The following is a 26,696-nucleotide window of genomic DNA, read 5'->3' on the forward strand; positions in this document are numbered from 1 at the left end:
CCAACGGGTGTGTTCGCCACCTCGGGTCGAGCGATACATAGCAGGCAGATAGCAAGACTCTCTGCAGTCCAGACCGTCTCGGTGGAAGCTGTCATTGCATATAATTCCGGATAACCGTGTGTAACATATTACCAGTAATCTACAATATTCATGTTATTGTAGCTGCCTGAAATGCCAACTACCAAGGTACATTAACTATTCATTCGACAAATTGCAAAATCTACTCACCACGTTTTCGTTTTAATTAAGCCAACAATTATTTTTTCCAGTCTGGTCTGTTGGAACATTATGGAATACAGGGAGTAGCTCACAATTGGTTCACCTCTTACTTTAGCAACAGGCAGCAAAAGGTCATTATTCACAATGTTGATAACGGCTGTGATGTGGGATCTGAGTGGGGTACTGTCAAGTGGGGAGGGGGGGGGTGCCCCAGGGATCAGTGTTGGGGCCGCTCCTGTTCCTTATTTATATAAATGATATGCCCTCTAGTATTACGGGAAACTCTAAAAATTTCTGTTTGCTGATGACACTAGCTTGGTAGTAAAGGATGTTGTGTGCAACATTGACTGGGTATCAAATAGTGCAGTACATTACCTCAGTTAATGGCTTGTAGAAAATAAACTAACGTTAAATCACAGTAAGAATCAGTTTTTACAGTTTCTAACACACAATTCAACAAAACCTGACATCTTAATTTCACAGAACGAGCATATGATTAGTGAAACTGAACAGTTCAAATTTCTAGGTGTTCAGATAGATAGTAAGCTGTCGTGGAAAGCCCACGTTCAGGATCTTGTTCAAAGACTTAATACTCCCATTTTTACTATTCGAACGGAATCAAAAGTGAGTGATACTTCGACACGAAAATTAGTCTACTTTGCTTATTTTCATTAGCTTATGTCGTATGGTATTATATTTTGGGGTAACTCTTCCCATTCTAAAAGAATATTTTTGGCTCAGAAACGGGCGGTTCCGGCAATAAGTGGTGTGAGTTCACGAACCTCTTGTCGACCTCTGTTCACGAGTCTCGGTATTTTGACATTGGCCTCTCAATATGTATATTCATTACTGTCGTTTCTTGTTACCAATATTAGTTTACTCCCAAGAATAAGCTGCTTTCACTCGGTTAATACTCGGCAGAAATCAAACCTGCATTTAGATCGGACTTCCTTAACTCTTGTGCAAAAAGGTGTGCAGTATACTGCTGCATCCATTTCCAATAAGCTGCCACTCGAATTCAAAAATCTTAGCAGTAATCCACGCGCTTTCAAATCGAAACTGAAGAGTTTCCTCATGGGTCACTCCTTCTATTCTGTCGAGAAGTTCCTTGAAAAATTAAGCTGATTCTTTTTGTATTGCTGATAGCGTTTAATTTAACTTATGGACTCACATTTTTCAGGTTCATTAACATTTATTTTTATCTGTTATTACTTTTAGGTTGTAATTCCATGTACTGACACGTTCCATGACCTTGAAGATTTGCTCCTCAATTTGGTCCTACGGAACTTGACATGTAAATAAATAAATAAATAAATCTGATACGATTGTTTGTTCTTCTGTCTCTCGTTGTAACATCCAAGACAGATCTCCCCATTCCTGGCTTAATGGTTCTCAGTCTCTGATATATATATATATATATATATATATATATATATATATATATATATATATATATATATATATATATTTCTGCATTAGAAGTTCCAGTCTCACTGCCAGAAATGGAAACTAGTACTATTCGTAAATTTTCCAAACACAGCGAAAGCATAATTTTGAATGATTACCAGATGTGCTCCTGGGCGTTTTGACTGTGGTTTTTTGTTTATTTTCCTGCACTTGCTGTACTTGGCTTAAGCTGCTCTAAATACGGTAATTAGATACAGCCTTCCTTGTTAGTTTGTACTATTTCCATAATTTCAGACGTCCTGTGTTGACAGCAAACTCTAGGGTTTGAAGCGTTGTCGTGAGATATTTCAAAGAAAGCGATGTGTTGGTGGACGTACGCTTTCAAATGGTTCAAATGGCTTTAAGCACTATGGGATTTAACATCTGAGGTCATCAGTCCCCTATACTTAGAACTACTTAAACCGAACTAACCTAAGAACATCACACACATCCATGCCCGAGGCAGCATGCGAACCTACGACCGTAGCAGCAGCGCGGTTCCGTACGCTTTGGGAGTCTTAACAATAAACCGTACCTTGATGCACAACGCCTATCTCATAGCGTCTTTCACTAGAGTTGGATGGGCATCTCCTCGACGCTTTCGCGCTTACTAACCGAACCTGTGACGAAACGCACTGCTTTTCTTCGGAACCTCCGTCTCTCCTCTGTGAGTCCTACCTGATAAGGATCCCAGACTGACGAGCACTGTTCAAGTATCGGTCGAACGAAGTTCTTGCGAGCTACCCCATTTGGGGGTGGATCACACTTCCTGAGAATTCTTCCAACCAATCTGTCTGCCATCTGCCTTACCTGCGAGTAGTTTTATGTAGTCGTAACATTTTAAATTGCACGGTACGCATACTCTCAGACATTTAATGATTGTGACTACTTACACTGTGTACGGGAATGGTTCTAAAATACTTTCACGAGGTACGCCCGAAGTTGCCTTTACGTCTAAAAATTTCTCTCTGTCACGAGAACTGAGGAACTGTTAGCTGACGATCTGTTTGGCTTTCGGAAAGGTAAAGACACATGCGAGGCACTCCCGACATTGAGATTAATACTTGACGAAATATTGAGAAAAATCAAGACACGTTCAAAGGATTTGTCATCAATGTAAAATGGCGTAATATGTTCGAAATTCTGAGAAAAATAAGCGTAAGCTATAGGGAAAGACGGATATTATACAACATTTACAGTTGCTCCGGTTAGAATGAGTATGAGACCGCTACTGTTTAGCCTGTACATGCGACAACCAGTGACAGAAATAAAGGAAGGGTTCAAGAGCGGGAGTAAAATTCATGGTGAAGGGATATCAGTGATAACTCTTACTGACGACATTGCTATCCTGAGTGAAAGTCGGGAAGAATTGCAGGCGCTGCTGAGCAGCCGTGAAGCCCAACGAGCACACAGTATGGATTGAGAGCACACCGAAGAAACACGAAAGGTGTGAGTACTAGCAGAAACGAGATTCGCGATAAAATTGGTGACCAGACAGTAGACAAAGGGATTCTGGTACCTTGGAAGCGAAATAACACAAGGCGGACAACGTAAGGAGGATGTAAATAGCAGACTAGCACAACAAAGAGAGCATTCCTGGCCAGAAAAAGTGAGCTAGTTTCAAACATAGGACTTAATTTGAGGAAGAAATTTCTGAGAATGTACGTTTTGAGAACACCATTATATAGTAGTGAATCATGTTCTGTGGAAGAGAATCGAAGCGTTGAGATTTGCTGCTATAAAATATTATAAATTAGGTGGTTTGATTAGAAATCAATAAGTTCTTCGCAGAATTGGCGAAGAAAGGAGCATGTGGAAAACACTGACAACAAGAAGGGACAGTTTGGTAGGGCATGTGTTAAAACACCAGGGAATAAGTTCCATGGTACTGCAGGCAGCCGTAGAAGTTGAAACTGTAGGGGAATATGGACACTGGAATACATCCAACAAAGGAATAAGAACGCTGGGTGCAAGTGCTACTGAGAGATGAAGAGTTTTTCTCACTAGCTGCTTATATTTTATGACCCACCGTCTAATTTCTTATCGTGGGTCGTATGTTGCCACTTAGCCGCTGTGACTGGGCCCGGGGTCCGGTGTGACTGAAAGTAACACCACCCCGGCTCCCGTCCCCACTCACACCGTTGCCCGTGTCCCGCCACGTGGAGGCGGGCTCTATTTGTTTACATCCATTTCATATCTTTTTTGTGCAGCATTAGAAAAACTTACAACAAATACAAAATCAAGTGATGAAGAGACTGGCTCAGTAGAGGAATTCATGGCGACCCATGTGAAACGAACGACATGTTGTATTCTGAAATTTCCTGGCAGATTAAAACTGGGCGCCGGACCGAGACTCGAACTCGGGACCTTTTGCCTTTCGCGGGCAAGTGCTCTACCGACTGAGCTACCCAAGCACGACTCAGGACCCCTCCTCAGTTTCAATTCTGCCAGTACCTCGTTTCCTACCTGCTTCGCAGAAGAGCTTCTGTGAAATTTGGAAGGTAGGAGACGGGGTACTTGCGGAATTGAAGGTGTGAGAATGAGTCGTGAGTCGTGCTTGAGTGGCTCAGTCAGTTCCACTTCGAGCGCCGAGGGAAGGTTCTTGTTTATTTCACTTGCCGCAGCGTCGCTTGTGTGAAGTTTTCCTCGTTAGTGTTGTTCTGTCTGCTGAGTGAGTTGTAGCGCCTCCGCTCCACCTTGTTGTCTGTCTGTGTTCATCTACCTTCAGCGGCGTCGGCCGCTCCTCTATGGCCACCATGGTTTCCGCGTGTATTCCACGGAAAGGTACTGTGAGCTTTACTTTCGATAAAACAACGCGGCACGTGCAGCCCGGGTCTCTAGAAATCCGTGATGGCTTGTCGATTCAATTCATGTGAACTCTGATCGGGTGCACACCTCTTATTTTGATGCAGACGAGTACGTGTATTACGTGAAATTTGTGGATTTCCTTCCCGTCGATAGATTATTGTCGCGACATGGTTCTCAAGTCCCATTCAAGCATAGCGATAATTCTGTCAGTATGGTGTCACTCGCAGATGCTGAATTTAACTGTACCAATGTTCGAGTGTTCAACCTCCCGCGGGAGGTTGATGACAACTTTCTAAAGGACATGTTGACTCCTTATGGTAAAGTGAGAAACGTCCGTCGTGAACGTTGGTCTAGTCAACACATACTACAGTGTTATAGTGGAATTCGTTCGGTGGAAATTCATGTCAAACGCAATATTCCATCACATTTACTTGTGTGTGGTTATCGCATTCGTGTCATGTATACTGGTCAAGAGGGAACCCGCCTCCTATGTAATCAAAGTGGGCACGTTCGGTCTAACTGCCCGCGGAGGTTTTCTGTATTAAGGCTGTCCTTAATGCAGCGTCAGAAATTGACTGCTGCTGATCTTGTTCCTTCCACTCCCGACGTCGGACCTACTTCTGCTTCAGAACATAATGAACAAAAGGTCAGTTCTGATAATCGTGAGTTCTGATAATCGTGTGAATGAATTTCCGCCTTCACCTCCGCGACAGGTTCAGAATCCTATTGCACCCAGGACAGAACCCGTAACAGTGACAAACAGGCGACGTCGCACTCAAGATTTGGAGGGTGAGGGTGAGGATTTGGCTGTGCCTTCTGCCCCAACCTTTTCGGCATCGATTGTGTCCCCTGCTTCTCTCGATGCTACAATACCTCCCATCCGTGGTACTGTGAGTGGCGCAGAAGTTATCTCCAGCATCCCTCCTGCTCGCGAAGTGGCTCCTTCTGAGCTGCCTGCGTGTGCAGAGGGAGCGGAGTCCCCCCTCTCCGTCTTCGTGTCCTCCGTTACAGTTTGAGCCGATGCAGTGTCGTCCTCCTGCTTCGTCTTCAGACGACTACGGTTTCCAGAATTTGCCGCCTACAACAACTCCCGAGGAGAATAAAATTAGCATTGGTATTTCCACAAAATGCCTTAGTGACTGGCCCTGCAGTATATGACCCCCGTTCTGAGGGGCAGGAGGCTGTGTATATGATCCCTCCCAGACCTCCGTCTGCAGAGGCCGTCATCACACGTAGCCGACAGAAACAGCGTACACATCCTGACCGTGCGGTGGCACCTCAGAAACCTAAGAAAAAATGATATGATGATGGTGGTTCTGGTCCCCCGATGCCTGCCTGATTCATCTGTGGACTCCGCAATGGACCGCGACGCTGAGCCGTCTACCTAGTTCTGCTCCGTGCCTTCCGTACATCCCTGTATAGCAGTGATCAAAATGACACAAGCCTACACGTTCCTTTCCTTAAATGTTAATTGTGTGGAATCAGAATTGCGATTGGCTTCGCTACGTCAGTTCATTTATGATTCATGTGTGGACATAGTGTTCTTACCTGGTTTCCGTATGATCTTTAATGTAGAACCCGAATATTCTACGGGGACCGCCTTATTCCTTCCCGAAGGTATTCCTATTGCTAAGGTGGAAATGTTGCATTCTGGCAGGGACATTGGTTGTCAACTTTTTAATCTTACCTTGGTTCTTTTATATGCACCTTCTGGCAGAGGTCGCGCAGTGGATCGTTCGCGTTTTTATAAAGAGGATATTGTTTATCTGTTGCGTAAGAGTCCTCCGGGTATTCTGTGGAGTGGTAATTTTAACTGTGTGTTGCGTCCTACAGATCAATCTCCCAATTTTAATTTCTCTCGTGAATTACATGAATTGGTCCGCTCCTTACGCCTGAAAAACGTCTGGATATATAAGTACCCGACGCTAGTTAAATTTACCCTCTTTACCGCGACTTCTAGTAGCAGGTTAGACAGGTTTAACTTATCAGACTGCCTGAGCGATAGTATTCTTACTGTTGAAGTCATCCCAGCTTCCTTTACGGATCACTGTCCTGTGGCCACAACTCTCAATCTTGATCGGCAACCACTCAAATTGTTTCGTCCCCTGTGAATGTTATTTTTTTTTTTTTGGTGTTTATTTGGCCTTTGAGTGTGTACTCAATTTAGCCATCGGCAACACATAGTGACAATGTACACGTAATTGAATAAACAAATACAGAAATGCATATCTACAAGAATAAAAAGCTTAACTGTTACAGTTTTGTACATAAAGTTTTAAAAATTGAATTGAATTGCATTGGAAAATAATTAAAAGTGTCTTGGCTTACAATTCACGCCAATTCTGAAATATCTTCATCAGCAAGACATATTTATAATTTACGTACACCATTAAAACCTACAGATTGTAACCAGTACTCTTGATGAAGTTAACTATCACTTTATATAGACGAACGTCTTTAGTACACAAAAGAGAAGAAGCTGATTGAGGAAGATTGTAGCCCATACTCACAAGGGAACCTCCCCATCGCACCCCCTCAGATTTAGTTACAAGTTGCCACAGTGGATAGGCCTTGAAAACCTGAACACAGATCAATTGAGAAAACAGGAAGAAGTTGTGTGGAACTGTGAAAAAATAAGCAAAATATACAAACTGAGTAGTCCATGGGCCACATAGGCAACAGAATGGACTACGTGAGCACAGGAGCGCCGTGGTCCCGTGGTAGCGTGATCAGCTGCGGAACGAGAGGTCCTTGGTACAAGTCTTCCCTCGAGTGAAGATTTTACTTTCTTTATTTTTGCATAGTTATTATCTGTCCGTTCGTTCATTGACGTCTCTGTTCACTGTAATGAGTTTAGTGTCTGTGTTTTGCGACCGCATCGCAAAACCGTGCGATTAGTAAGACGAAAGGACGTGCCTCTCCAATGGGAACCGAAAACATTTGATCGCAAGGTCATAGGTCAACCGATTCCTCCACAGGAAAACACATCTGATATATTCTATACGACACTGGTGACGGCATGTGCGTCACATGACGGGAATATGTTGTCGACCCAACTAACTTGTACACTTGGCGAATGGGTAAAAATATTCTTCTACCTTACCCGATTTAGGTTTTCTTGTGGATGTGATAATCACTCCCAAAAAAGTGATGAAAACATAAGAGTTTGTCACATAAATTGAAAATAAAAAATTAAATTTTTCACTCGATGGAAGATTTGAACCAAGGACCTTTCGTTCCGCAGCTGCTCACGTTACCACGAGACCACAGCGCTCCTGCATTTGCAGTGCCCTTGATGTTGCCTATCTTGCCACGAACTACTCAGTTTGCATATTTTGCTTATTTTTTCACAGTTCCACACAACTTCTTCCTGTTTTCTCAATTGATCTGTGTTCAGTTTCTCAAGGCCTATCCACTGTGCCAACTTATAACTAAATCTGAGGGGGGTGCGATGGGGAGGTTCCCTTGTCAGCAACGTCTTCAGAAAGACCAACCGTTCACGGTCAAATTTGGGGCACATAAATAAGATGTGGTTGACATCAGCTTCCGACTCAGGATCACACTCACATGCTGGTGAACTGTAAACGTTGATCCGATGTAGATGTTGTGGACAAGAGGCATGATTGAAGCGGAGTCTTATGATGGTAGAAATCGTGGATCGGCCCAGATGTGTCCTCATGAACCACGGCTGTGAAGGAATCCGAGGTTGTAGCACTGCGTAATAACCGCCTTTTGTTTGTTGAGAAACGTTCCACATTTCCTGCCATTGTTGTCTTGCGTGATCCATGACTTCACGTAAGTAGTCTGTATAAGGAAGGTGCAGATCCAGGGCGGTGCCGAAGGTTGCCGCTTGTTTGGCTAATGCATCAACTTCATCACTATGGAGGATACCAGAGTGGGAAGGTACCCACAACAAATGGATCGTCCGGCCCGTGCGTGTGCTGCGAATATATTCAGATATCACATCCAAGATATAACTGTTGGTTGTTTTGTTCCATCGACTGTACTGAACGTTTTTAAGAACGCTTTGCGAGTCAGATACTATCAATATCTTGGGGAACGAAGTGCTAGAGACAAACTTAAGTGCTTCCAAAACTGTCACTGTCTCCGCCGTAAAAATAGACGTGCTCGTAGGCAGTTTGAAGGTTTTGCGGATCTGGATCTGAGGGCAGAAAAAAGCGCATCCTGTACACTCTTCTTGCGGAATTTTGGAGCCATCGGTATATACACAGAGAAAACCCGGCCATTGTGCTTGAACGAGACGATTGAAGCCAACGTTGACATTAGTACTGTCCAGCCAGGTCGTACTTAAATAATGGACTGGGATCTGGGAGCAGAGTGTTTGAAGATCATATTCAAAAACAGGTAGATGCGCTGAACGCCGTATAGAAAGTATGACAGGTGACCAAGTGTCAAAGCTGGCACAAACGGCTGGCACTTTATTCCTTCTGTGGGATGCAATCCACAGTCGATAAATGCAGTCTCTACTTTCATAGACGGAACTGTCCATAATGGCCATGCCTTGAATGTAGAATTTGTCCGATTACATTTGGCGCCTAATGCTCAAGGGCATCTCCCCTGCTTCTATTAAAAGGGCGTTGGTGGGCGTCGATCGCATGGCTCCAAGACAGGTACAAATGGTTCAAATGGCTCTGAGCACTATGGGACTTAACATCTATGGTCATCAGTCCCCTAGAACTTAGAACTACTTAAACCTCACTAACCTGAGGACATCACACAACACCCAGCCATCACGAGGCAGAGAAAATCCCTGACCCCGCCGGGAATCGAACCCGGGAACCCGGGCGTGGGAAGCGAGAACGCTACCGCACGACCACGAGCTGCGGGCCCAAGACAGGTACGAATGGCTCTATATTGAAGAGTATCTAATTTGGAGAGATGAATCTTTGACGCAGTGTGGTAGAATTGACAGCCATAGTCTAATCTAGATCGAACTATCCCTCGGTACATGGTGAGTAAAACACTCTGGTGCGCTCCCCACCAGACATGAGTGAGTGATCTGATTACATTTAAACCTTCTCCGCACTTGGTAATGGTGGATCGGATGTGGGGCGCCCAGCTTAACCGAGAGTCAAAAATCATCCCCAGAAATCGAACGTGAGATTTTATTTGGTATGTGTACTTGCCACAGGTTATGTGATCTTCAGTGCGAGCTGTCGTCGACTTGGAGAAGGGAACGACTGCTGATTTCTCAGCCGAGATCTCCAGCCCATTGATAGAGAGCCACTCATCGATGTGTGCGATGGTTGTGGTTAATGCCGTTTTGGCCTGAAGATATGAAGCAGCAGTAGAATAAACACATATATCATCAGCATACTGTAGGATTTTTGTGGGGGGAGTAAGTATGCGTTCTAGGTCGTGCGTATATAAAGTATACAGGAGAGGACTTCAAATTGCACCTTGCGGCAAGCCCTGGGAGACATGAGAAGGTCCGATCATGGTACCTTTGAAACGGACGTAGATCGTTCTTTGAGTAATCAGGGTACTGATACCGTAGATCATCCGTGAAGGAATTCCAAATCCTGCCAGCTTGTCCAAGAGTATCGGTATTTGTATGTGCTGTAATGTTAAACGTCGCTCACCTAGCTGACTCCTCTCTCGATGACGTGATGCGAGCCGTGTGGGAGCGTACTCTACGGTCCACTGGGAAATACTCTTCCACCCTTGACTGGTGGACACAGCTTGCAAAACCGAGGCTCTTGCAAACTTTGATACTTTTCTCTGCTGCCAAAGCGCGAGATTTTCGGAGAACTTACGAATATTACTATTCCGTCCTGCGTGAACTTTATGCTGTTTCGGAGCACGCCCCTGTGCGTGTTGCGGATGTTAGGCATGTAAAGGTAAAATTGTTGACCTTAAAGAGAATACCAGTGGAAGGTTTGAAAATCCGATCGAAGCCACGTTCATTGGTGTCGGAAGAACTGACTTCCTCATATCTACATCTACATCGATACTCTGAAAATCACATTCAGGTGCCTGGCAGAGGGTTCATCGAACCTATAACATTACCTTGGGGATCGCCAGAAATCACTTCTGTTTTACTCGATGGCTTTCCGTCAGTTACTACGAACTGTGACCCTTCTGACAGGAAATCACAAATCCAGTCAGTCACATAACTGAGACGATATTCCATAAGCACGCAATTTCCCTACGAGCCGCTTGTGTGGTACAGTTTCAAAAGCATTCCGGAAATCCAACACGGAATCGATCGGAAATCCCTTGTCAATAGCACTCAACACTTGATGTTGTGTTTCACAGGAACGATGTTTTCTAAACCCATGTTGACTGTGTGTCAATAGACCGTTTTCTTCGAGGTAATTCATAATGGCCGGCCGCGGTGGCCGTGCGGTTCTGGCGCTGCAGTCCGGAACCGCGGGACTGCTACGGTCGCAGGTTCGAATCCCGCCTCGGGCATGGGTGTGTGTGATGTCCTTAGGTTAGTTAGGTTTAAGTAGTTCTGAGTTCTAGGGGACTTATGACCTAAGATGTTGAGTCCCATAGTGCTCAGAGCCATTTTTTGAATTCATAATGTTCGAACAAAATATATGTTCCAAAATCCTGCTGCATATCGACGTTAACCATATGGGCCTGTAATTTAGTGGATTACTCCTACTACCTTTCTTGAATATTGGTGTGACCTGTGCAACTTTCCAGTCTTTGTGCACGGATCTTTCGTCGAGCTAACGGTTGTATATGATTGTTAAGTATGGAGCTAATGCATCAGCATACTCCGAAAGGAAGCTAATTGGTATACAGTCTGGACCAGAGGACTTGCTTTTATTAAGTGATTTAAGTTGCTTCACTACTCCGAGGATATTTACTCATGTTGGCAGCTGTTCTCGATTCGAATTCTGGAATATTTACTTCGTCTTCTTTTGTGAAGGCATTTCGGAAGGCTGTGTTTAGTAACTCTGCTTCGGCAGCATTGTCTTCGATAGTATCTCCATTGCTATCACGCAGAGAGGGCATTGATTGTTAACGTCGATGCTTCGGCATCAGACCCGTTGCCGATGCACTTGTTTTCATTGTCTCACGGCAAACGATGGAGGTATCGTAATGGCGCAAGCTGATACAGTGCGTATCTAACTCTAGTACTAGGGAGACATCTACGACATCGGTGAGTCCAGTGAAACCTTTTCCGACCCGCTAGTCAGCGTATTGGATACAACAATTACGCCTGAACATAATGCAAAGCTCTTAGCTGCCTTTCAGCCTAAAGAAGTTGACAAACATGGTAACCAACAAAATGAAAACTTACGGGAAATCGGCTGGTAACTTTTGAGGAAAATATCAAATAGTCTGCTCTAACAAAACTCTCATAATTATGTTGCGCAGATATTCTATGTGCACTGAAAAGTAAAATTCGTCTTAGCTGCTCCTCATAAAATTTTGTTTGCGAATATAAGAACTAAAATCAGAGGAAAGATGCCCGAAGATACCATATTTTTCATTCGCGTATGAGACATTGCTACCTTGTAATCTGCCAGATACCATGTTTCACAACAACTGGCGTTAAATGTTGCTTCTGGTTCGTGGCAGTTACCACATAGATGGAACCTTACCAGGATGTTTACAGTGCGGTGGTGTAACATTATAATCACATTGGAAATAAAATAAAGTAGCCAAAAGTTGCATTACCAATTGTTTTATTAGTAGTTTTTAGGTACAATGATTTTACATTTGGTGTTCAGGAACTAAGCTCGTGTTATATCCTTGATATACCTTTGGAATTATACCTTTGGAATCCTCCCCATGAACCATGGACCTTGCCTCAGCGATACAGATGGCCGTACCGTAGGTGCAACCACAACGGAGGGGTATCTGTTGAGAGGCCAGACAAACATGTGGTTCCTGAAGAGGGGCAGCAGCCTTTTCAGTAGTTGCAGGGGCAACAGTCTGGATGATTGACTGATCTGGCCTTGTAACATTAACCAAAACGGCCTTGCTGTGCTGGTACTGCGAACGGCTGAAAGCAAGGGGAAACTACAGCCGTAATTTTTCCCGAGGACATGCAGCTTTACTGTATGATTAAATGATGATGGTGTCCTCTTGGGTAAAATATTCCGGAGGTAAAATAGTCCCCCATTCGGATCTCCGGATGGGGACTACTCAAGGGGACGTCATTATCAGGAGAAAGAAAACTGGCGTTCTACGGATCGGAGCGTGGAATGTCAGATCCCTTAATCGGGCAGGTAGGTTAGAAAATTCAAAAAGGGAAATGGATAGGTTAAAGTTAGATATAGTGGGAATTAGTGAAGTTCGGTGGCAGGAGGAACAAGACTTTTGGTCAGGTGAATACAGGGTTATAAATACAAAATCAAATAGGGGTAATGCAGGAGTAGGTTTCATAATGAATAAAAAAATAGGAGAGCGGGATAGCTACTACAAGCAGCATAGTGAACGCATTATTGTGGCCTAGATAGACACAAAGCCCATGCCTACTACAGTAGTACATGTTTATATGCCAACTAGCTCTGCAGATGATAAAGAAATTGAAGAAATGTATGACGAGATAAAAGAAATTATTCAGGTAGTGAAGGGAGACGAAAATTTAATAGTCATGGGTGACAGGAATTCGTCAGTTGAAAAGGGACAGAAGGGAACATAGTAAGTGAATATGGATTGGGGGTAAGAAATGGAAGAGGAAGCCGCCTTGTAGAATTTTGCACAGAGCATAACTTAATCATAGCTAACACTTGGTTCAAGAATCATAAAAGAAGGTTGTATACTTGTAAGAATCCTGGAGATACTAAAAGGTGTCAGATAGATTATATAATGGTAAGACAGAGATTTAGGAACCAGGTTTTAAATTGTAAGACATTTCCAGGGGCAAATGTGGATTCTGACCACAATCTATTGGTTATGAATTGCAGATTGAAACTGAAGAAACTGCAAAAAGGTGGGAATTTAAGGAGATGGGACCTGGATAAACTGAAAGAACCAGAGGTTGTAGAGAGTTTCAGGGAGAGCATAAGGGAACAATTGACAGGAATGGGGGAAAGAAAAACAGTAGAAGAAGAATGGGTAGCTCTGAGGGATGAAGTAGTGAAGGCAGCAGACGATCAAGTAGGTAAAAAGACGAGAACTAGTAGAAATCCTTGGGTAACAGAAGAAATATTGAATTTAATTGATGAAAGGAGAAAATATAAAAATGCAGTGAATGAAGCAGGCAAAAAGGAATACAAACGTCTCAAAAATGAGATCGACAGGAAGTGCAAAATGGCTAAGCAGGGATGGCTAGAGGACAAATGTAAGGATATAGAGGCTTGTCTCACTAGGGCTAAGATAGATACTGCCTACAGGAAAATTAAAGAGACCTTTGGAGAGAAGAGAACCACTTGTATGAATATCAAGAGCTCAGATGGAAACCCAGTTCTAAGCAAAGAAGGGAAGGCAGAAATGTGGAAGGAGTATATAGAGGGTTTATACAAGGGCGATGTAATTGAGGACAATATTATGGAAATGGAAGAGGATGTAGACGAAGACGAAATGGGAGATAAGATACTGCGTGAAGAGATTGACAGAGCACTGAAAGACCTGAGTCCAAACAAGGCCCCGGGAGTGGACAACATTCCATTAGAACTACTGATGGCCTTGGGAGAGCCAGTCATGACAAAACTCTACCATCTGGTGAGCAAGATGTATGAGACAGGCGAAATACCCTCAGACTTCAAGAAGAATATAATAATTCCAATCCCAAAGAAAGCAGGTGTTGACAGATGTGAAAATTATCGAACTATCAGTTTAATAAGTCACAGCTGCAAAATACTAACGCGAATTCTTTACAGACGAATGGAAAAATTGGTAGAAGCGGACCTCGGGGAAGATCAGTTTGGATTCCGTAGAAATGTTGGACCACGTGAGGCAATACTAACCTTACGGCTTATCTTAGAAGAAAGATTAAGAAAAAGCTTTTGATAATGTTAACTGGAATACTCTCTTTCAAATTCTGAAGGTGGCAGGGGTAAAATACAGGGAGCGAGAGGCTATTTACAATTTGTACAGAAACCAGATGGCAGTTATAAGCGTCGAGGGGCATGAAAGGGAAGCAGTGGTTGGGAAAGGAGTGAGACAGGGTTGTAGCCTCTCCCCGATGTTATTCAATCTGTATATTGAGCAAGCAGTAAAGGAAACAAAAGAAAAATGCGGAGTAGGTATTAAAATTCATGGAGGAGAAGTAAAAACTTTGAGGTTTGCCGATGACATTGTAATTCTGTCAGAGACAGCAAAGGACTTGGAGGAGCAGTTGAACGGAATGGACAGTGTCTTGAAAGGAGGATATAAGATGAACATCAACAAAAGCAAAACGAGGATAATGGAATGTAGTCAAATTAAATCGGGTGATGCTGAGGGAATTAGATTCGGAAATGAGACACTTAAAGTAGTAAAGGAGTATTGCTATTTAGGGAGTAAAATAACTGATGATGGTCGAAGTAGAGAGGATATAAAATGTAGACTAGCAATGGCAAGGAAATCGTTTCTGAAGAAGAGAAATTTGTTAACATCGGGTATAGATTTAAGTGTCAGGAAGTCGTTTCTGAAAGTATTTGTATGGAGTGTAGCCATGTATGGAAGTGAAACATGGACGATAACTAGTTTGGACAAGAAGAGAATAGAAGCTTTCGAAATGTGGTGCTACAGAAGAATGCTGAAGATAAGGTGGGTAGATCACGTAACTAATGAGGAGGTATTGAATGGGATTGGGGAGAAGAGAAATTTGTAGCACAACTTGACTAGAAGAAGGGATTGGTTGGTAGGACATGTTTTTAGGTATCAAGGGATCACAAATTTAGCATTGGAGGGCAGTGTGGAGGGTAAAAATCGTAGAGGGAGACCAAGAGATGAATACACTAAGAGATTCAGAAGGATGTAGGCTGCAGTAGGTACTGGGAGATGAAGAAGATTGCACAGGATAGAGTAGCATGGAAAGCTGCATCAAACCAGTCTCAGGACTGAAGACCACAACAACAACAACAACAACAACAAGATAGAAGGATGTAGGTTGCAGTAGGTACTGGGCGATGAAGAAGCTTGCACAGGATAGAGTAGCATGGAGAGCTGCATCAAACCAGTCTCAGGACTGAAGACCACAACAACAACAACAACAACCTTTGGAATATACTTGAACAGGCTGAGGACATCGCGCAATTTTTCCTTATTGACCGGTATTGGTGTATTATACGAGGTGTGGCTAGAAAAAAACCGGACTAGTACTGGTGAAACAATAAAACGAATGCAATAAGGCTGAAAGTCGCGTGGCCTGTCACGTGACTCTCGCTCCGCCTACTGCTCGAGTTTCATCTGCCTCCTGCACTCAGTCTGCCCGTGGCGTCTGTTTTAAGTAGTTGACGTTTTGTCTGTGCGTCGGAAAATGTTGCTGTGTACAGAAAGAACAGCGTGTTAACATCAAATTTTGTTTCAAACTAGGAAAATCTGCAAGTGAAACGTTTGTAATGTTACAACAAGTGTACGGCGATGATTGTTTATCGCGAACACAAGTGTTTGAGTGGTTTAAACGATTTAAAGATGGCCGCGAAGACACCAGTGATGACACTCGCACTGGCAGACCATTGTCAGCAAAAACTGATGCAAACATTGAAAAAATCGGTAAACTTGTTCGACAAGGTCGCCGTTTAACAATCAGAGCAGTGTCTGAGTTAACAGGAGTTGACAAGGAAAGTGTTAGGCAGATTCTTCATGAAAGTTTCAACATGAACAAAGTGTGTTCAAAAATGGTTCCAAAGTGTCTCACAATTGAACAGAAGGAACGCCGAAGAATGATTTGTTCTGACGTCCTGGAAACTCCTGTTAACTCAGACACTGCTCTGATTGTTAAACGGCGATCTTGTCGAAAAAGTTTACCGATTTTTTCAATGTTTGCATCAGTTTTTGCTGACAATGGTCTGCCAGTGCGAGTGTCATCACTGGTGTCTTCGCGGCCATCTTTAAATCGTTTAAACCACTCAAACACTTGTGTTCGCGATAAACAATCATCGCCGTACACTTATTGTAACATTACAAACGTTTCACTTGCAGATTTTCCTAGTTTGAAACAAAATTTGATGTTAACACGCTGTTCTTTCTGTACACAGCAACATTTTCCGACGCACAGGCAAAACGTCAACTACTTAAAACAGACGTCACGGGCAGACTGAGTGCAGGAGGCAGACGAAACTCGAGCAGTAGGCGGAGCGAGAGTCACGTGACAGGCCACGCGACTTTCAGCCATATTGCATTCGTTTTATTGTTTCACCAGTACTAGTCCGGTTTTTTTCTAGCCACACCTCGTACAGCAGTGGAAGAGGTGCGTTAAATTTCCCCAGAAAATCTTCTGTAAGAGAACGACCTTTCAGCTTCAATGATATTTCTTTACCAGATCCGAAATATGATTTATAAACAGTCAGAGAATCTGGTTCTTCGCGGACCAACAGAAGTTTGACAGACGCAGCAATTACATTCTTGGGTGCTGTAAACAATGCCTTCAGTGAAGAAACTCGAAAGAAATCTCCCTGCTGCATTCTGTACACATTAAAGGGAGGTGAGCGTTGGGCGTTTTTCAAGATCTGTCCCCATTCCTCCGGGCAGTACACATACTGAATACGATCCCTCACATACTGCTCTACTCGGCCGAAATCTCTATCTGATGGCAACATAGTATGTCCAACTACTGGAAAAACATGTTCAACACGTTTTATACGGCCACTTGCCAATAATTTAAGCCAGAGAACGACTATTGTCCAGTTTTTATTTTGACCACAGCAGTTATCTGATATTACTATCAGTTTCTTGCACTGTATGCCATTCACGGTAAAGTGTTTCAATATGCAACTTGCAATTTCATCACTTCTTCTCCTAGCAGTAGTCTCGTCCCGGTAATAAAAGTTTCCTACGTTACTGGAGCAATCATGAATGCTGAGATTGTAACAAAACAATTTTCTTTTGTAAAATGCAGGTCCAGTGGATAATTTTGGAATGGGCAACGGCTGTTGGAGATCAAATGTTAGAACAAGGGCTTCTTTGTGCTCTGGGGCAACTTGCAACAATTTTTGGCCGGCAGCAGCATGTATAGGCGGTGTGTCTCGATTTTGTGTCCAATTTCTTGGACTTTAGCCTCATTTTTATCGTTTTCGGCTTGTTGCAGTTCAGTTCTCATTGAGTCGCAGTCCTTACATGTGTCTGTTTTAGGAGACTTGAATCCTATATTAAATTCTTCCGTAAATATTCTTCTGAACTTGTCTGAAGATACACGACTGCTACCACTTTCTGAACAGAACTGAGTATATTTTTCAAAACAACGTTTAACGGTGTATTCCATAGACACAAACATCTTATAAGGATTTTTGCGCCTAGTGTAATGACTTTCGTATTTGGGAAGTTTTGATATAAAAGTATGCACATTTTTTATATCGTCTTCTGAATACTTTTTCTTGTGGTGCTCATGTGCACCTCTTTTATCTGATGGTGGAGTATGAGCGCCATTGGTTTTTTAAACCAAAATTTCGACTCTCCTCCTACTTTTTTGCAGTCCGTGGATGTTGAGGAAGGCAGTTTTACATACTTCTACTTTTTACCCTTCAACCAAGATATTGTAAGTAATGGTAAATTTTCTTCGAGAGGGTCTTCCACTCTTTTTCGTACTTCTGGCAGTTTTTTAACATCTATTAGACCAAATAGATAAGCGTTTTGGATGTTGTAGTTTCCCATTCTATAGAACTCTTCAAACACCGAGTGTCGTTCGTCAGCATCAATCTCTGAAAAACATTTTTTCTTACAAAGGCAATCTGGGCCTGCCTCTCGGGGTGTTTGTGGATTTCCTTTTCCTCGATAAGACAAATAGCTTTTACCTAAATATCTTAATTTTTTTATTTTTTTCCTGTTGATTTACCCCAAGTTTCCTTTTTCTACCTTTTTTGTTTGATTTTTCCTGATCATGTACAGTATCCTTTTGTTCAAGAGGTACCGACGATCCTGCATAACGGACTCTACTACGCGGATATTTTCCAGAAGCAGTAGGTGACCTTACATCCGCATTGTTTTCATCATGACTGTTGGTTGTAGACCTACTGGTACATGGTTCCGATTCACAATCCTGGTTGATATTGAGCGCGGTCGATTTCTGAAACAAAACAAGGAATACTTGTATCGAAAAGCTTATTACCCTTCTTTCTAAAAAAAAAAAAGAGTGCAAGGGATAACAATAAAAATCTCGTGTGCCTCCCGATTCTGTTGCTAGTCTATCAACTTGAAGCCACTTGGGAGGTTCCTGTATCCCCAACTTGCAAGAGAAGGGATCTACAGTTCATCGCGGAAGCCGAACCGCGGCTGTATCTGGCGTAATTCGTATCTTATTGAAAACGATCGGTCCGAAGATTAACTGTAAACGCTTGGTGATCCGACCAGGATTCAATCTCGTGACCTTTGGCTTGGTAGTCAAGCGCTTAAGTCGCTACACTACAGGACGTAAGGTAAAAGTGTTGTGTTTACATTTCAGGTAGACATTTCTTCTGAAGAGCTGAGTTACACCATGATAATAGAGAAAATCCTGAGTGATTTAACCTAGTGGGTGTAAAACATGGTAACTCTAGTAGATACCGTGGTCACCTTCGCATATATTTGTAATTTGCGAGTCAAAATGAAACCTATTTCGGTTATTTCTATATAACGCATTGTGTTTATGTTTTACGAAGTTTTGTTACCACGTACTCAGTTCATATTTGATGAAATGAACCTTCAGAATTTCCGTTTTTGAAAAGTGTCAATACGGAACAGGCAGTAAAACTTGCTAAGCACAGTACACACCATCTTTTACTTCAAACAGATTAAGAAAAAAAGGCATCTGTTCTTACCTTTTTAAGGAGTAATTTGCATCCGATTTCTTTGCACTCATAAACAGGATAATGCTCTGGGCTTTCATCTTCGTCTTTACAGGAAGAACTGTAGTCAGAATTATTGTTAGCGCTCGAAACTTTCGATGCAAGTTCCTCATCACTACGGAACAGACTGTGTCGGGCCGCCATATTTGTTACTTACAATGTTTTACCTGCAGTCAGCTGTCACTTACCATAACATAATACCAAAATAATTTCTTACAACGTACACATCTCACACAGATTCCTTCACCAACCTATGAAATCAGCTGAAAGGAGTCCGACGTTGCCAAAAATTGTTAGATCCCACGTTTTACGACCGAGTGCCTCATTTTGGGAACGCCTTCTCAAAAGTCCCCGGGACTAGACGGACTTCCCAAGGAATTTTACGTGCGCGGTAGGCCATTGTTGTGTGCTACCTTTACTTCCCTTTTGAATGAAGTGCTACAGGGTAGAGTAGTGCCCACCTCGTTCGAAGTGGGGAAAAACTGTTTTAATCCCGAAACGCACTGGACCGGCTGCCCCTGATAGCTTTCGCCCACTTACTTTGTTAAACTTTGATTAAAAGACTGTGGCGAGGGCAGTTAATAGTAGGATGTCTGCTCTGATGAGAAGGTTGTTGCAAAACATCAAAGCTGCGTACCTGGTCGTACCATTCTTGCCCCTATAGTCGAGTGTCGTGACGTGGTTTCGGTTGCTGCTGTAACGTCCGCCCCTTGTGCCTTTGCTTCGTGTTAATCACGACTTTCTGCTTCTGATTCCGGAGGCACTTGCTTGCACTGTTGACACATAGCGAGTGCTCTCAAATCGGTTTACATTATTGCGGCTTCAGTGGTTGTCAATGGTCAACTGACGCCCCCAATAAATATCCGTACGGTAATGCCTCAAGGAAGACCGCTGTCAATGATTTTGTTTGTGTTGTCTCTGAAGCTCCTACTTCGGATGCTAGCATCCCAGCTGACAGGTTGGACGCTTTCCGGCGGAACTATAGCTGTTTGTGCATATGCGGATGACGTGATGGTTCTACTTCGCAATCCTGCTGAGATACCTCGACTGAAGGCTGTAATCGATGATTTTTGTCGTAGTTTAGGTGCAAAACTTAATGAACGTAAATGCAGGCTTCTTCCCTTGCGAGGTTTTGATGACGCCGTTGTTCCATAGGCTACTGCAGTGGATCGGCATAAGTCTCTCCGTATCATCGATGCTCGTTGTCCACTCAAAATGGCGGCGCTCAACTGGAAGTCTCTTACGGAAAAAATGCAGGGAGCGATATTAGAGCATGAAAGGCGTTCTCTTTCTCTTCTCCAAAAAGTCCGAATACTTAATACATATGCCTTATGCAATGCTTATTACGTGGCCCAAGTTTATTCGCTTCCCTCGATGATGGCGAAGAAATTACTACAATTGTCTGGTCGTTTCTTATGGAAAAGACATATATATCGCTTACGGTATGAGGTGATCACGAAGCCTCGCTCCTTTGGGAAGACGCAGATGCTATATGTGCGTCGTACTGTTCTGACGATGACTCAACAAACGCACACATTCACGTCTCGTTATTTCTCTGTGCCCGTCCCGCTAGTGTTGGACCCCCTATTGATGCTGGTCGCATAAATTATAAAACACATTAGTGGCTTCTATCTCCCTTGCGGTGAGCTATTTAGAAGCTGACATCGTATGGAGACCCGTCCTCACCATGAAATTCCTAGACTCGCCGGGAAGCAGTCCCTCGTTGAAAGAGAATCGCCGCAAACAACCTGGACGACAGTTTGGTTCAATATCACTCTTCAAATTCTGACTCGTCCTCGTGGCATAAGGTAGTAAATAACTTGATTCCAACGAACGAGCGACTTTTCCGTATTGGACTTAGCGACACGGATACATGTAGTCGTTGTACGTCTCCAGATACGATACGACATCGCTTTACTTGTGGAGGTCATATGACAAACTGGTCTCGAATCACGACACAATTGGCCTCCCTTACTCGATCGTCTGAGACTTCATACTCTACGAGCATCATGTTGCGCCCAGATTCTTCTTTCTTTCCACGGTTGAAAACCCATACCGTTATGTGGTTAGTGGCACACTTCGTTCATTATGTTGTAGAAGGTGAGAGGGAAGATCACATGAACTTCATGCAGTACATGATCACTGTCTATTGGACATGCTTGCGAATGCCTCGATATCGAGACGTCTTCGCCAGCGTGTTGAATCTTGTTTTCCGTCGGCAAGGTGTTGGTTAATTTCGTACGAGTATTTCCGATGATAGGTGTGCTCTTTGTTATGTATGTTTCCATTCGATTTGCTTCGGCTTGTCCTCTCCTGGCTTCCCTGTCCGTTTGAGTTTGTATTTTGACTCAGCATCGCTCCAGTGCTATTGTGTGTAGATGAAGTATAGATACACATGAGCGTATAAAATTCTTGCAATCGAATTGGGATTTCACTTAGTTTGCTATTTCGAATGTAATCTAGTTTCGTTTTCCTTCTGCTTTTAGATTCTACTAAAACCTATAAAAATATATAAAAATACAACAAAATTTAGAAAATTACTAAAAAACTGTATAAAAATAGTTGTTGATACATATCATGTGAGCTTGGTGGTGGTTTGTGGGCTATGTTCTCTTTTTTTCTTTTATTTATTATTCTGTTATCATAATTAGTTTTTCCTCCCCATTTGCAGCTTGTATTACATGATTATTTGACTATGGTCTACTGAAGTGTAATGGTATTACCAAGTCATTCTGATAATAAAAAAAAGTCGGTGGAGTACTTGCTCGCGAAAGGCAAAGGTCCCGAGTTCGAGTCTCGGTCCGGCACACAGTTTTAATCTGCCAGGCAGTTTCATATCAGCGCACACTCCGCCGCAGAAGGAGAATCTCATTATGTTCGCTAGCAACTGTTCATTCCAGTCCCGCAGCTGCTCTGATATTTCGTACACTCGTACTTTGATCATTAGGTTACAGTCGGTCTCTGTTTTACCAGAATTCGACGCTGGTAACGCTGCATAGCTCCCTCCCAAGCAACTTTCATTCAAAATCGATCGACTGTCGGTTCTCACGTACACTGCTCGTCCTTCGCTAGGAAGCGGCCTGTTCTCTCAAAGTACAAGGCGGCAGTTGATGTTCTCTGCTACCGCTCGCTTCTCTGTCGCGAAGAAATGCCACACCGGCCACCCACACACCCGTCCGCTGAACACACGCTCGATGTCACCCTCCGTAATGAAACGGCCGCATTAGGGGCGGCAGAAGCCGGCTGTATTCACGGCAATGGGATTCTTCCGTGTCTCGCAGCAGTTAGGCTGGCGCGGGCCAAACGTACAAAAATTCAATTAGCGTCGCGCCTCCGTTGTCCGATTCCCCCGTAACCGTTTCGATTCAGTCGTAGAGATTATGCCGCTGCGTACTATCCTTACTGATTACTTCGAACAGTTCTTAATTCAACCAACAAAATCGCAATCATTGCACTTAATGACGTAATTTCGGTTGTCATAGGAACAATCGTCAGATCTATCAAAAGAATAAAAGTGCAAATTATGGTACAAACTACACTAATGGCCATTAAAATTGCTACACCACGAAGATGGCGTGCTACAGACGCGAAATTTAACCGACAGGAGGAAGATGCTGTGATATGCAAATGATTAGGTTTTCAGAGCATTCACACAAGGTTGGCGCCGGTGGCGACACATACAACGTGCTGACATGAGGAAAGTTTCCAACCGATTTCTCATACACAAACAGCAGTTGACCGGCGTGTCCTGGTGAAATGTTGTGATGCCTCGTGTAAGGAGGTTCAAATGGTTCAAATGGCTCTGAGCACTATGGGACTTAGCATCTGTGGTCATCAGTTCCCTAGAACTAAGAACTACTTAAACCTAACTAACCTAAGGACATCACACACATCCATGCCCAAGGCAGGATTCGAACCTGCGACCGTAGCAGTCGCGCGGTTCCGGACTGAGCGCCTGGAACCGCTAGACCACCGCGGCCGGCCGTGTAAGGAGGAGAAATGCGTATCATCACGTTCCCGACTTTCATAAAGGTCGGATTGTAGCCTATGCGATTGCGGTTTATCGTATCGCGACATTGCTGCTCGCTTTGCTCAAGATCCAATGACTGTTAGCACAATATGTAATCGGTGAGTTCAAGATGGTAATACGGAACGCCGTGCCGGATCCCAACTGCCTCGTATCACTAGCAGTCGAAATGACAGGCATCTTATGCACATGGCTGTAACGGATCGTGCAGCCACGTCTCGATCCCTGAGTCAACATATAGGGACGTTTGCAAGACAGCAACCATCTCCACGAACAGTACGACGACGTTTGCAGCAGCATGGACTACCAGCTCGGAGACCATGGCTGCAGTTACCCTTCACACTGCATCACAGACAGCAGCGCCTGCGATGGTATACTCAACGACGAACCTGGGAGCACGAATGGTAAAACGTCATTTTTTCAGGTGAATCCAGGTTCTATTTACGGCATCATGATGGTCGTATCCGTGTTTGGCGACATCGCGGTGAACGCGCATTGGAAGCGTGTATTCGTCATCGCCATACCGGCGTGATGGTATGGGGTGGCATTGGTTACACGTCTCGATCACCTCGAGTTCGCATTCACGGCACATTGAACAGTGGACGTTACATTTCAGATGTGTTACGACCCGTGGCTCTACCCTTCATTCGATCCCTGCGAAACTGTACATTTCAGCAGGATAATGCACGACCGCATGTTGCAGGTACTGTACGGGCCTTTCTGGATACAGACAATTTTCGGCTGCTGCCCTGGCCAGCACATTCTCCAGATCTCTCACCAACTGAAAACGTCTGGTCAAGTGTGGCCGAGCAACTGGCTCGTCACAATACGCCAGTCACTACTCTTGATGAACTGTGGTATCGTGATGAAGCTGCATGGGCAGCTGTACCTGTACACGCCATCCAAGCTCTCTTTGACTCAATGCCCAGGCGTATCAAGGCCGTTATCACGGCCAGAGGTGGTTGTTCTGGGTACTGATTTCTCAGGATCTATGCACCCAAACTGCATGAAAATGTAATCAAATGTCAGTTCTAGTATAATATAATTGTCCAATGAATATCCGTTTATCATGTGCATTTCTTCTTGGTGTAGCAATTTTAATGGCCAGTAGTGTAGATACAGGGCCAGAACCGACTAACTGTCCTAATCTCGTCGAGTTAGACACGTAAATAAGCAAATAAACGCCTACGTATATAGGTAAAATCATGACATGCTCAGCATCATTATAAATGTGATCATCGAATGAATAAAACTAAGAGGCGTATTCCGTAGGTAAGGTCCGATAGGTCGCGAAATGGAAACCACACTGGAAATCCGATAAAGCCGTGCACAGGTGTGTTGGACAGTGTCTCTAGTATGCCAGTTGATCGTGTCACGTCTGTCTTTTCAGTTCTGAGCGCACAGTGAGCACGTAACGACGCCTAGTAAGCAGTGGCTCCCGCCAAGTATAGTGCCCTTGAAGGATTTCGCCTGATTTTATGCAGCCCACACAACATAACTGTCGTGAATTTTTTTCTTCATGACAGTTCTCGGCCGCACTGTGCAGGGGCAATGAGGACGACCCTACAGCGTTTTCGATGGGAAGTACAGCCCGGACTTTGCTCACTCTGATTTTTCATCTTTACCGGCGTGAACCGCTGGCTATGAAGTCAACGTTTTGGCACAGACAACGAACCATGGATCAGCATAGAGAATCGGCGAAAAGTGCTGGCCGCTTCCTTCTATGACGAAGGTGTTGGAAAGTTGGTGCAACGCTACAACAAATGAGGCGTTGAGATCAAACAGGGGATATGTCACTCAATTGATGTTCTCAGATATATTGAAAAAACTGTATAATTCTGAATAGCGTTATTCCCAAACCTTGTGGTTAGTCCCAAAGACGGGTGAGGAAGAATGCAGTGTTATACCAACAATCTGTAATCATAGGATGAAGGCAACTAATAGAAAATGGTAATAGAAAATGACTGACATATCCCCGTTTTGATTTAAACAACAGTCATTGTACTGAAATATTGACTTAAGATGCACAGTCTCTCCATGGAGTGCAATAATTAAGCTTTAGCCGCGCGGGATTAGCCGAGCGGTCTCAGGCGCTGCAGTCATGGACTGTGCGTCTTGTCCCGGCGGAGGTTCGAGTCCTCCCTCGGGCATGGGTGTTTGTGTTTGTCCTTAGGATAATTTAGGTTAAGTAGTGTGTAAGCTTAGGGACTGATGACCTTAGCAGTTAAGTCCCATAAGATTTCACACACTCAATTAAGCTTCCTTACGTACCATAGTTTCCTTGAAGCCAACTTTAACCTGCAGATACAAGTGAATTAGTATCATAAAACAAAAATCTACATAATCGTAATACTGTAACCCTATTAAATATATGTCTTAACTATTTGCCTTAAAGATTTTACAAAACGTGGATCAAAGATATGCATAATTCGGGAACGAAATAGTTAATACAATACTATTACAGTCGTCATGCCAGTTACCTTATAGTAATAATTTTCTGTCCTTACACGACTGGTAATGGAATTTGGGCGTGGTCTCCCTTGCTTTTGGAAAGAAGGGAAGAATGTGAGCACTCAAGTACCCATCCTGTCCATCTTTGTTGGGCATATTGTTGGATTCTGTCAACAATATTTCCTTCTCAGCAAATGAGAACTTCTCATAACATTTACGCCGGCATCTGTAAACAGATGTTAGCGTATTTTTAACCTATATATTCGACGAATAACATATTTTTACCGATTTACTGTATTACAACTGAAACATAAATTTCAACTTGGCGTCCATGAAAGGAATTTATACTCACATTTTAGTACAATGTTTCTACACAATTTGCCTCTGCTGCAGAATATTACATTATGCACAGAGAATTCAAACAATGAACATTATGACTATTAACCTGCAGTCTGCACCTGTTTCCCTCTGAAACATAAATTTCAACTTTGCGTCCATGAAAGGAATTTATACTCACATTTTAGTACAATGTTTCTACACAATTTGCCTCTGCTGCAGAATATTACATTATGCACAGAGGAATTCAAACAATGAACATTATGACTATTAACCTGCAGTCTGCACCTGTTTCCCTCTGAAACATAAATTTCAACTTTGCGTCCATGAAAGGAATTTATACTCACATTTTAGTACAATGTTTCTACACAATTTGCCTCTGCTGCAGAATATTACATTATGCACAGAGAATTCAAACAATGAACATTATGACTATTAACCTGCAGTCTGCACCTGTTTCCCTCTGAAACATAAATTTCAACTTTGCGTCCATGAAAGGAATTTATACTCACATT

Source organism: Schistocerca nitens, chromosome 9, assembly GCF_023898315.1.
Source record: "Schistocerca nitens isolate TAMUIC-IGC-003100 chromosome 9, iqSchNite1.1, whole genome shotgun sequence".
NCBI classification, from domain to species: domain Eukaryota; kingdom Metazoa; phylum Arthropoda; class Insecta; order Orthoptera; family Acrididae; genus Schistocerca; species Schistocerca nitens.